The sequence below is a fragment of the Mauremys mutica genome, chromosome 24, assembly GCF_020497125.1.
Source record: "Mauremys mutica isolate MM-2020 ecotype Southern chromosome 24, ASM2049712v1, whole genome shotgun sequence".
Lineage (NCBI taxonomy): Eukaryota > Metazoa > Chordata > Testudines > Geoemydidae > Mauremys > Mauremys mutica.
Window position 1 is genome coordinate 18351057 of NC_059095.1, and position 11278 is coordinate 18362334.

The 11278-nt window shown below is 53.1% G+C and overlaps 3 non-coding genes across 3 annotated transcripts; 1 reads left to right on the plus strand and 2 right to left on the minus strand.

Annotated features, from left to right (window-relative positions):
* Window positions 1-531: 531 nt before the first annotated feature.
* TRNAI-UAU lies at window positions 532-625 on the minus strand. Its single transcript has 2 exons — window positions 588-625; window positions 532-567 (listed from the first exon to the last, which is right to left on the minus strand). It is a non-coding gene; the product is annotated as a tRNA-Ile (tRNA).
* A 2956-nt stretch (window positions 626-3581) lies between these two features.
* TRNAS-UGA lies at window positions 3582-3663 on the minus strand. Its single transcript has one exon. It is a non-coding gene; the product is annotated as a tRNA-Ser (tRNA).
* A 7532-nt stretch (window positions 3664-11195) lies between these two features.
* On the plus strand, window positions 11196-11278 carry TRNAN-GUU. The gene has a single exon. It is a non-coding gene; the product is annotated as a tRNA-Asn (tRNA).

An 11278-nucleotide genomic window follows, 5' to 3' on the forward strand; every position in this document is an offset into this window, starting at 1 on the left:
GGGCAGGACTCACCCGCCAGCACCCAGGACAGAATTGTCTGTAGGGATGTGGGGTAAACGCTCTGCGGTGTCAGAGCTGGGAAGGGGGACACTGGGGAACAGACTCTGTCATTCTATAGAGATAAGCCCGACTGGTGTGAAGGGCTTCGGAATCTGCTTGCTTGGAAACTAACCCCAGTAAACATCCCTTTGTCTGCGCTTCTGACTTCTGGTCTTTTGCTGCTTGCTGTCTGCGTGACAAGAGCCAGGGAAGCGGGCGGGGGAAGGGAAAGCCCTCTGACAATGGCTCCTTGCTCCTCTCCCTCCAGGCTCAGGGGCCAAGGATGGGCAGGACTCCAGGCTCTGCTTGAGGGGTCCTGGCACAGGGGCTGGGGGAGAAAGGATGGTAGATTCTCACCTGCGCTCTGGAGAGGAGGTAATAATTGAAGGGGGCATTTTTGACTCCTCCCCTCCTCAGTGGCCCAGGGCTGGAATTCTACCTTCCACAGGGCCAAACAAGTGGGTGAAAGCCACTTGGTTAATGAAAACCAGTGCTGCAGGTGAGGTTTGAACTCACAACCTCAGCATAGCTCCTCTCAGCACTGCCCTATAAGTACTGTGCGCTAACCAATTGCACCACTGGAGCACCTGTTAACTGTGATTCTCCCGGACCCCTAGGTTGATACAGGCGAGGAGTGACCTCAAAACATTCTCCATGGAGTTGAGAGCAGGTAGCGATAAGTGTTGGTACTTGGTGGGGTGGATTCTTCTTAAGGGTTCCAGGCCCCATTTGACCCTTTTGTTCTTCCCTGTGTAATAACAGAGCCAGTTAAGACTCAATGGAGAGTCTTGCTGCAGACCAACAGGTCTGAAATCACTGATAACCAGCTCTAAGCATTAGTCCTGCTTTGGGACAGTGTATCTCATGCAAGAAACTGCCCAGTCTGCGCTAGCAGTGAGGCTCCCTCACTAACAGCTGAAATCAGGGAGAGCTGTGTGAAGTGCAGGGCCCCAGGGGGGCCTGAACAGGAGGGAACAACACCCCAGGGCTTTTAAACATGGGAGGGCTCTGCCTTGCCACTTTGTAATGACCGTAAGGGCGACTGAGGAGGGGAGGGGACGGAGAGCAGTGAGCGGGAGGCGGGGTCTTGGGGAAAGAGGCAGTGTTGGAGCGGGGCCTTGGGGAGAGGGGTGGTACAGGGGCGTGGCCTTGAGTGGAAGGGGTGGAGCTACTGTCTGGGCTCTGGTGGCCGCTACCTTTAGGCAGGGCCACCCTGGGGGGGCAAGTGGGGCAATTTGCCCCAGGCCCTGGGTCCCACAGGGGCCGCGCAAGCCCTGGCTGAGAATCCCTTCCCTGGCTAGAGGCGCCTTTTTAATTTTTACTCACCCGGCAGCAGTCCAGGTCTTCGGATGCACTTCAGCGGCGGGTCCTTCAGTGCTGCCGAAGACGCGGAGCGAGTGAAGGACCCGCCGCCACTGAAGACTCGGACGCCGCCCAGTGAGTACAAGAGCTGCAGCAGATGGCGCCTTTTTTATGTCCGCTCCCCCGCTTTGCCCCAGGCCCCCGAATCCTCTGGGCGGCCCTGCTTTTAGGGAGCCTGTTCCGCTCCTGGTGGGACCACAAGACGTCCCAGAGCACAGAGGGTGGCCAGCAGAGCGGTGACAGGGGGAACGGCAAGTGGCTGGCAATGTGGCCAGCCAGCGGAGGGAGAAAGGGGCTTTCCCCCCAGGAGGTGAGAGGTGAACTCTGGGTTTTCACTGACCCAGGACAGCAGCTGGGGATGAGGTGCAGTGAAGGGAGGGGCACATCCACAGAGCTTCTGGTGTCTGGATTTAAGAGCCCGAGGCAAAAGGCCACGGCTCAGCACAGAAGCCCATGCTATCTTTGCCTACTGCGGAGCTGAAGATAAGGGATTCACCTTGGGTGCAGACACCATTGTGCTCCCAGAAAACAAGCCACCCCTGCGCAAAGAGGGATGAAAGGACCTGCCAAAGCCTGGGATTGAACCAGGAACATTACATTTTCAGGCTAACACTCTCCTAACTGAGCTACTTTGGAAGCTGTTTAGCAGTCTTGTGGCCTGCTGCTTCTCTGTCTGGATGGTTTTGTCAGCTATGGCACACAAAAAGGACGTCATTGTGAGCGGCCCATGAAGACAAGACTCGCTTTTGCCTGCCTTGCTCAGCTTGACTTGCTGCCTCACCCTGTTCCTGCCTTAGTGCCCGGGTTGACCTGGTGGCGGAAGGGGACTGGGGGCCAGTGGCGCGGGGAGGAGGTTGAGCTGGACCCTGAGCTAGACTAGACCCTGGCGGTGAGAGTCTGGCCACCACTTGCCGCCCCACCCTGTTGTCCTGGCTTCCCCCACTGGGCGTCATGTCGGGAGGTTCGTGGGGCTTCTGCCTCCCCTCCCCGATTTTCACACCGCAGAGGAGTGCGAACAGGAAAACGAACGGCTGCTCCACACCCCCACCGGAGGAACCCGACGCCCTTAGCTGTGGGGAGTAAGAAGTGGCTGTTGGCTGACAAGGCCTGTCCCCGAGGAGCTGGAACAGCAGCTGCCGCCTCCCCCTCGGCTCCAGGCCCTGGGAAATGCTCATTGCCTGGCTGCATGGGCGGCTGCTGCTCCGTGCTCTGGAGAGCGTCTGTATTGCTCTGTCAACCCCCCGTCTTCACTGAGCCAGTCTGGTAAGGTCCCAAGTGCCCCCTCCGGCCTGGCAGCTGAGAGTCTGTGCAGACATCAGCCCCCCTGCCAGCCCCACAGGCAGCAGCAGTGCCAGCCCCCCAGCACCACAGGGGCACTCAATGCACTTCCTATGGGGAAATGGCTCCATGGCGTCCAGCTGCTAGAGTGAGAGCCAGGAGAGAGCAGTGTCTGGCTCACCGTGGGGGAGAGAAGAGACCTGGTGAGTGCGGATCTCCCTCAGCCTCCCCCGCAAGGCTGGTCAGTTGTATTGTCACTGTGACAGCGTTTCCCTGCAGAGCCGGCCCTAAAGGGGTGCAGGGCCCAGGACAAATCCCCTCCTTTCCACCCCAGGCCCTGCCCCCACTCCCCACCTTCCATCAAGCCCCCACCCCTGTCCCATCTCTTCCCGGCTTGCACCTTCCTGCCCCATTCCTCTCCCTCCCCCACCTCCTGCTGTCCCTGCTCCTCCCCCTCCCACCCCCCACTGAACAGCTGATCACTGGCAGGTGGGAGGTGCTGAAGGGGAAGAGGAGGAGCTTGTCAGCAAGGCCTGTAGTTGAAGGCCGGGGCGGGGGGGAGATCTGGCTGCCAGTGGGTGCTGAGCACCTATTTTTCCTCTGTTGGTTCTGCAGCCCCCCCCTAGCTCCCATGGAGTCGCTGACTCGGCTCCTTTCACACCCTAGAGAGAGGAGCAGAACCAGGGCTATGGCTGATCTATGGGGCACCAGGTGAGTGGCAGAGGCTTCAGGTGCTGAGAGTTTGCCTGACCCCTCAGGGACACAGTGTGAGGGGGTGTCCCAGGGATCTCTATGAAAGGAGCAGAACAGGATTTCCTTGGGGTGGGGAGAGAATTGAGAGTGTCTCAGGGGGTTGTACAGAGGTGTTGCCCAGGTGAGGGACTGGCTAAAACACAGGCCTCGTTGTGAGCAGGATTCAAACCTGCGCTGGGGAACCCTATTGGATTTCAACTCCAACACCTTAACCACTCGGCCATCACAGCTGTGAGCACAAAACTGCCCCAGCGCCAGAGAAACTGGTAAAGAATCCCAATGTCCAGGCGTGAAGTCATCTAAGCTACAGAATTCCCACCGCAAACCTGGCTCCCAAAGCACAGGGGGGATTGGGGGTTTGTTCTCTTTGCTTACTCATGTGCAGTAGCTCATGCTCCAATACGTCTGTTAGTCTATAAGGTGCCACAGGACTCTTTGCTGCTTTTACAGATCCAGACTAACACGGCTACGCCTCTGATACTCCTAGTGACACTCTCCGATGGATCCCCATCCTCCACTCACCGTGAGGTAGGTAGGAGCAGATCACTATTATCCCTACTTGAAAGAGGGAGAAGCTAAGGCTGAGAAAGGAGAATTGACTTGTCTTAGGTCACACAGCCAGCCAGTGGCAGAGTTGGGAATAGGACCCAAGAGCCCTGATTTTCAAACTGACCATCGGATCTTGAATTTCAGACGTTGAATGACCTGAGTAAAGTGTTCTCAGATGAGCTCCAGACCAACAACAGTGCACAGGAATTATTCAGCAAGTATTTGAGGAGAACTGCAATGTTAGAGAGAATCATGAACTGCTCAGAGACCATTAATGCAGCGAAACACCAAAATTTGTCAAACATATCACAGGTTCTGACTTATTTACTTGGGCTTAAAAGAGAACAACAAGCACCTGAGTCTCCTCCCTGTCAATAACCCCCTGCTCAGCCAATGAGGGTAGAGACTGAGGATGGGAGGCTGAGGGTTCTCACCAGAGAGCCCAAAGGATGGCCCAGGTCACCGGTGGGATCACTGCCCGAGCACTATTTCAGCCCCACATTTTTGGGTGGACCTCCCACAGTGGGAGCTGCAGAGCACTCCCCCGCAACACACACACACACACACACATACACTGCTCCTGGTGTTGGGAGGGGAACAGGTGAAAGGACAAAAGAAGCAAGAGACAAAGAGAAAGGAGGAAGGGATGGATGGAGGAAAAGGTGAAACAAAAAGGACAAACCCTAATGACCCCAGTGGTTCTAAGGGACAAAATCCCAGGTGCGGAATAAAATTCTGCCTCTTAAGCTAGTGTTTTCCATGCCTAAAATTCAACTGTCACCAGATGGATCAGACTGAACAGGTTTCAAACCTTGAGGAGGCTCTTACCTTCTAAACAGGGACGGTTGTTTTCTAGTAAAATCAGGAAAAGAGAAGGAGAAAACTCAAAAGAGGTTCCTCCTGGTGCTACGTATGTGAACCCGAATACTCTCTCAGGCCTTGTCTACACTACAAGACTATTTCGAATCAACTTAGTTCGAATTTGTGGATTCGACCTTATGAAGTCGAATTTGTGTATCCATACTAAATACACTAATTCGAATTTCTGAGTCCACATTCACGGGGCCAGCGTCGACTTTGGAAGCGGTGCACTGTGGGAAGCTATCCCACAGTTCCCGCAGTCCCCGCTGCCCATTGGAATGCTGGGTAGAGCCCCCAATGCCTGCTGGGGGGAGAAATGTGTCGAGGGTGGTTTTGGGTAAGTGTCGTCATTGAACCGTCAATCACAACCTCCCTCCCTCCCTCCTTGAAAGCGCCTGCGGGCAATCTGTTCGTGCACTTTTCTGGTCAGTGACAGCGCGGACGCCACAGCACTGCAAGCATGGAGCCCGCTGCGATCATCGCCGTTTTCTCCTCCTCGCACTTTATCGTTCACCTCTTCCACAGTCAGCTGATGAGAAATTGGGCTACTTTTCAATGGTGCTGCAAGCACTGGGGGACCATAGGGGACGTTTTACAAACATCAACGTCGGGTGGCCGGGCAAGGTTCATGATGCGTGTGTTTTCAGGAACTGTGGGCTGCTCAGACGCCTGCAGGAAGGTAGTTTCTTCCCGGACCACGAAATAACTGTTGTGGATGTGCAGATGCTTATAGTCATCCTCGGGGACCCAGCCTGCCCGCTAATGCACTTGCTCATGAAGCCCTATACAGGCGCCTGGGACAGCGACAAGGAACTCTTCAAATACCAGCGAGCAGCGAGCAGCGTGACCTGTGACTGTTCAGTTTCTTTACAGAGAAGCTGAACCTGCCCCTGTTTCTTTACCCAGTTACTGTTGACTCTCCTATTCGGTTACATACCCCGTTCACCCCGTTACCCCCACTTCCAGCACACGTGTAAAAATAAAATACATGTCCCATTATTACTTAACAAAGGTTTCTTTATTCATGACTTTTCATGAAAGGGTTGAAACTGGGACGCAGACTGTGCTGGGTAGGGTGTGCGGTGATGTAAAGACCGCCTCTAAACTCAAGAAATGACAGGCTCCTGCTCCTAGAGCGGTCCGCAGTGCCGGAATGCTTCTTTCAACGGAGCCTGCCATCCCTCTTTATGGAATTCTGTGTGCGGGCGGATATGTGACCTTGTGGTGGAGGAGGACGGATACAGATTCCTCAGCTGCGTGACTCAGCGGTCCAGGACAAGGACCGCTGTATAAGATCTGTAACCGCCCTCCCCGCTGCAAAGTCACATCTCCCCCGCCCACACAGATCCTGGAAACCACCTCCCATAACGACCAGGGTGCCTACTGACTGCACCGTGTGTGTGACCCGCTGCTGATCCTGCCCCCGTGTCTGTACCCTGGGAAAGGTGACTGTCCTATGCAATTAACCACCCCCTTCCCCACGCCCCCCATTCAAACACAGTCTTCTTTGAAAAAACATAACGGAAACAGTAATTAACAGCAAAGCATTTTTATTAATTAAGTAGACAGTTAGGGGATGGGACTGGGATTGGGACTACTGTGAGTCTGGAAGTGAAGGACTTCGGCAAATGCAGGGTATGAGAGCTTTTGGGTACTTGAGCACTGTGCTGTGGTGCAGTGACAGTATTCACGTCCCCGGCCGCCCCTCCTCCTGATTATTTTCGGTGAGGGGGGTATGGGACTTTGTGGCAGGGGAGTGCGGTTGCAAACACACTGCAGGGTGTCTCTGTCCTCCTGCAGTCCTGCAGAACATCCACAAGGCGCCTGAGCGTGTCCGTTTGCTCCCTCACTAGTCCAAGCAGCGTTTCAGTCGCCTGCTTGTCTTCCTCACGCCACCTCTCCTCCCGTTCGCTGTGTGAGCGCTGGCACAGAGAGACGGTCTCCCTCCACTGGCTCTGCTGGTCCGCCTCTGCTAGGTAGCAGCCCATACGTTCCTCGAACATCTTGTCCCTTGTCTTTTTCTTTCGCCGCCTAATCTTTGCCAGCCTCTGCGAGGGGGATGCTGTGGCAGGTCTGGAGACAGTGGAAGCTGTGAGATGGGAAACAGGGAGTGAATTCCTTGCAAAGATACATTTTTGCGAACAATTAACTGAGTCTAGGCTGTCTCTGTGAATTCTGGGTTGAGACCCCTGTGCCTGCTGGGGCAGAAATCATTTTCGTGGTGGATTCTGGGTAAATGTCGCCAGTCATTCCTTCCTCCGGGAAAGCAACGGCAGACAATCATTTCAAGCCCGTTTTCCCAGAATTGCCCTGGCATACGCCATAGCATGGCAACCATGGACACTGTTTTGCCTTTTGTGTATGTCACCGTATGTGTACTAGATGCCGCTGACAGAGGCGGGCCAGCAGCGCTACACAGCAGCATGCTTTTGCTTTTGCATGACAGCAAAGATGGTTACCAGCCATATTGTACCATCTACCATACCATAAATTGGTAATAAGATGGGCATGGTTACCTGTCCTTTTGCACTGCCCCATTTGGTGCTGTCATAAATGCCCCTGGCCGAGCAGCCAGGGGCGCAAAAGCAAAAATTGGGAATGACTCCCTGAATCAATCCCTCCTTTTTGGTATCTAAAAATAGAATCAGTCCTGCCTAGGTTATGGGCAAGTGTACTAGAGAACCACTGTATCATAGAACCAGAGAGCACAGCTGCTGTGTGTCCGATCCTGCATAAATTATGAGCTGTATGCTATTCACAGGGGGTGCTCCTGCAACAACACCACCTGTTCATTCCGTTCTTACCCCAGCCTTCCTGGGCTACCATATCATTGTCCCAACACTTGTGTGATGAAGTAATAAAGAATGCAGGAATAAGACACAGTGACTTGTTTGTGAGAAATGAGTAGAAGGAAGCCTCCAGCTGCAATGATAGCCCAGGCAGGACATTAAGGACTGTGGATGAAGGAGCCCATCATCCCTCTGTTAGTCCAGGGGCAATTGAATCTTTTATTTACAATGAAGGGTGGGGGCTGATGGAGCTCAGCCCCCTGTTGCAATGATGAGGACGGTTACCAGCCATATTGCACCATCTGCCATGAAAAATTAGGGACAGGTGCCCTTGATTGACCTTACTGATACTAGTCAGCATGGTTACCAGCCCTTTTGCACTGCCCCATGTGCTAATAGGCTGATGAAGAGGACGGATACCCATCTTTTTGTACCATCAGGCATCCATAGCGTGGGGGGAGCAAGGATGTTGGTGTTGAGTGTTGCACCATCGCGTCTATCTGCAGCATTCAGTAAAGATAGGGTGACATGTAAAAGAGTCAACAGAGGATTGCTTTCACTTCTGGTGGTGGGTGGGGTGTGTGCGCAAATTGCCGAACTATGCCCTGAACCACCGCAGACACTGTGTTTGACCCTAGAAGCATTTGGAGCTCATCCAAGAATGCAAATGATTTTCGGAGACAGCAGGAACTGTGGGATACCTTGCGTCCTCATTCCCCCCTCCCTCCATGAGCGTCCATTTGATTCTTTGGCTTTCCGTTATGCTCGTCACGCAGCTGCGTGCTGAGTCTCTGCTATGCCGTCTGTCCGTGGATTTATTAAAAATACTTTGGACCAGGCGCACCATAACAGTAATTCCACTACTTAGATGCATGAGTCTCCTAGCGAGATCACCGTGAGGACGGGCACTGAAGGAGATAGAGAGCGCATGCTGCGTGAAATCTATCACGAACCACGGACCGATGCAGCCGTGCTCGGGGAGGCAATGCTCCCTGAATACCGCATGAAAGCCTCGCGCGGAAAAGGGTGCTATCACGGAGCACCCAATAAGGCAGCTCTCCCCAGGAACCTCCTGCTGATGCTTATCGATTAACGGAAGGAGAGCTTCGTGGAGATCTCCCAGGAGGATTTCTGTTCTATCACCATATATAGAGAGACCTCCTTCTCACACACTTCAGATTCCTGTTATATTAAGAATAAAAGTTAACATGGTTAAAGCACTTACCGACTGCTCCTTCCCCTGATTCAGGATCCGGGTTCATGGCCGGGGAGGGTTGGTAGGGGATCTCCGTGACGGTGATGAATAGATCCTGGCTGTCGGGGAAACCAGCGTTGTAAGCGCTCTCGCCTGCCTCATCCTCCACAAACACTTCCTCATCTTCCCCGTCCGTGAACATCGTCGAGGAACTGTCCGTCGACACTGTCCCATCATCAGAGTCCACGGTCACTGGTGGGGCAGTGGTGGCAGGCTCCATAGCGTCCGTTTGCCGCTTTGATTTTTTGGTAGCCTTGTCTGGGGTCCTTGATTTTCACGCGGCGCTGCGTTGCATCCCGCCTGTATCCTCTGTCTCTCATGGCTTTGGAGACCTTCTCGTAGGTCTTCGCATTCTGTGTTTTGGAGCGCAGCTCCGAAAGCACAGACTCCTCGCCCCACACACCGATCAGATCGAAGAGTTCCCAGTCAGTCTATGCTGGGTCCCTCTTTCTATTCACAGATAACATGAACTCCTCTGCTGGAGAGCTCTGCATCGTTGCAGGTGCTGCGGAGCTCGCCCCGATGTCCAGCCAGGACGTCAGATTCAAAGTGCCCAGACAGGAAAATGAATTCAAATTTTCCCGGGTCGTTTCCTGTGTGGCTGCTCAGAGCATCGAAGCTCGGACTGCTGCCCAGAGCGTCAACAGAGTGGTGCACTGTGGGATAGCTCCCAGAGCTACTAAGTTCGATTTGCATCCACACCTAGCCTAATTCGAGCTAGCCATGTCGAATTTAGCGTTACTCCACCTGTCGGGGTGGAGTACCGAATTCGAACTAAAGAGCCCTCTAGTTCGAATTAAATGGCTTCCTGGTGTGGACGGTTGAGCAGTTAGTTCGAATTAACGCTGCTAAATTCGAATTAAAGTCCTAGTGTAGACCAGGCCTCAGTCCTCAAAGAGAGACCTGGAGAAGGAGACTCGCTGAAGCAAAGCCACAGGGGTCTCTCAGGTTTCCCTGTCCCCTCGCCCCTGTCCTGCCTGCCTGATGTCAGCATCTCTCTGTGAGGTCACCACCTCCCCCCCACCTTTGACCAATAGTCTGAGGTCCTGCAAAAGGCCTTTGTGATGTCACTGCTACACCCCTCCCTTGCTGTGCTAATGTCCTGCCCCTGGCCAGGCACTTTGGAGATTTGAGCTACTCCCTGTGGATCACCCCACTCAAGGAGCGTTCGTTCTAGGCAGCAAGCCGGCTAGACAGGAAAACATCAGATGCTGCTCCCAATGCTACACTCCGTTTTTCAGAAATTAGTCTCCTTTATGCATTTGGACAGCAAAATGTTGAGTGTTTACATCCATATCAAGCACCCCCGTATAGTGGAGCTCCTGAACATAATGGAGAATCGAAATGAAAATGTTTTCCTTTTTTTTAAAAAAAGAAAGAAGGTTATAAGAGGGTACGGGGCTTTGAACTAAGAATCACTTGAATTACAGTTAACTACTCTACCATTGAGCTCTACCCCCATCACAACAGTATAATGGAATCGTGATCTCCAGGACTTTGCAGGACAGACCCTGCTTCATCGAGCTCCTTTGCCATTCCCACACCACAGGTGGTTTTAAAAATGGGGTTTGATTAAACTTCATAAATGTGGTAACCACCACAGCTTGAACACCCAGTACTATAGCTTCTCCCACTGATATAGCTTCTCCCACTGATATAGCTGCCACCTCTTGGGGAAGTGGATTAACTACACGCACACGAAAACTCTCCCTTTAGCACAGAGCAGTGGTTCTCAAACTGTGAGTCAGGACCCCAAAGTGGGTCATAACCCTGTTTTAATGGGATTGCCAGGGCTGGCATTAGACTTATTGGGGCCTGGGGCTGAAGCCAAAATTCTGAGCCCCACCACCCAGGGCTGAATCCCTGAAGCTCTGGTTTTGCCCTCCCTCAACTGGATAAGAGGGCACAGTGTGAAATGTTTGGGGACCACTGTTTTAGGATGACGTTCTTAATCACTTCTATGCAGTCCAATAAAAGCTATTCCTCACCCACCTACCCCTCCATCAGGACCGACTAGGTATGTTCTGCTGCCCTTCACTCATGCAGGAAGGATAATAACATTTCATTCCACTCAATCCTAAAGTGATTTGTAAGCCGCCACCAGCGGCCCCATCATGCTGCATAGCTAGGCAGACTAGGTGTGTCTGTGCAAACACGGTCTGTTCCTGAAGTCTTTCCCCCAGCTCCTCACTAGATGTGAGGGGGGAGCTCATTCAGCCCCTGCTTCCGCTTAGTATTTAAAAACTCTTTGTTGTCCCTAGCTCTGCTGGCCTTAGATTTCTCCTCCTGTCTTTTTCTTGACATTTCTCATGAGGTGGCCGAGTGGTTAAGGTGATGGGCTGTTAATTCATTGTGCTCTGCACACATGGGTTCAAATCCCATCCTCATTGG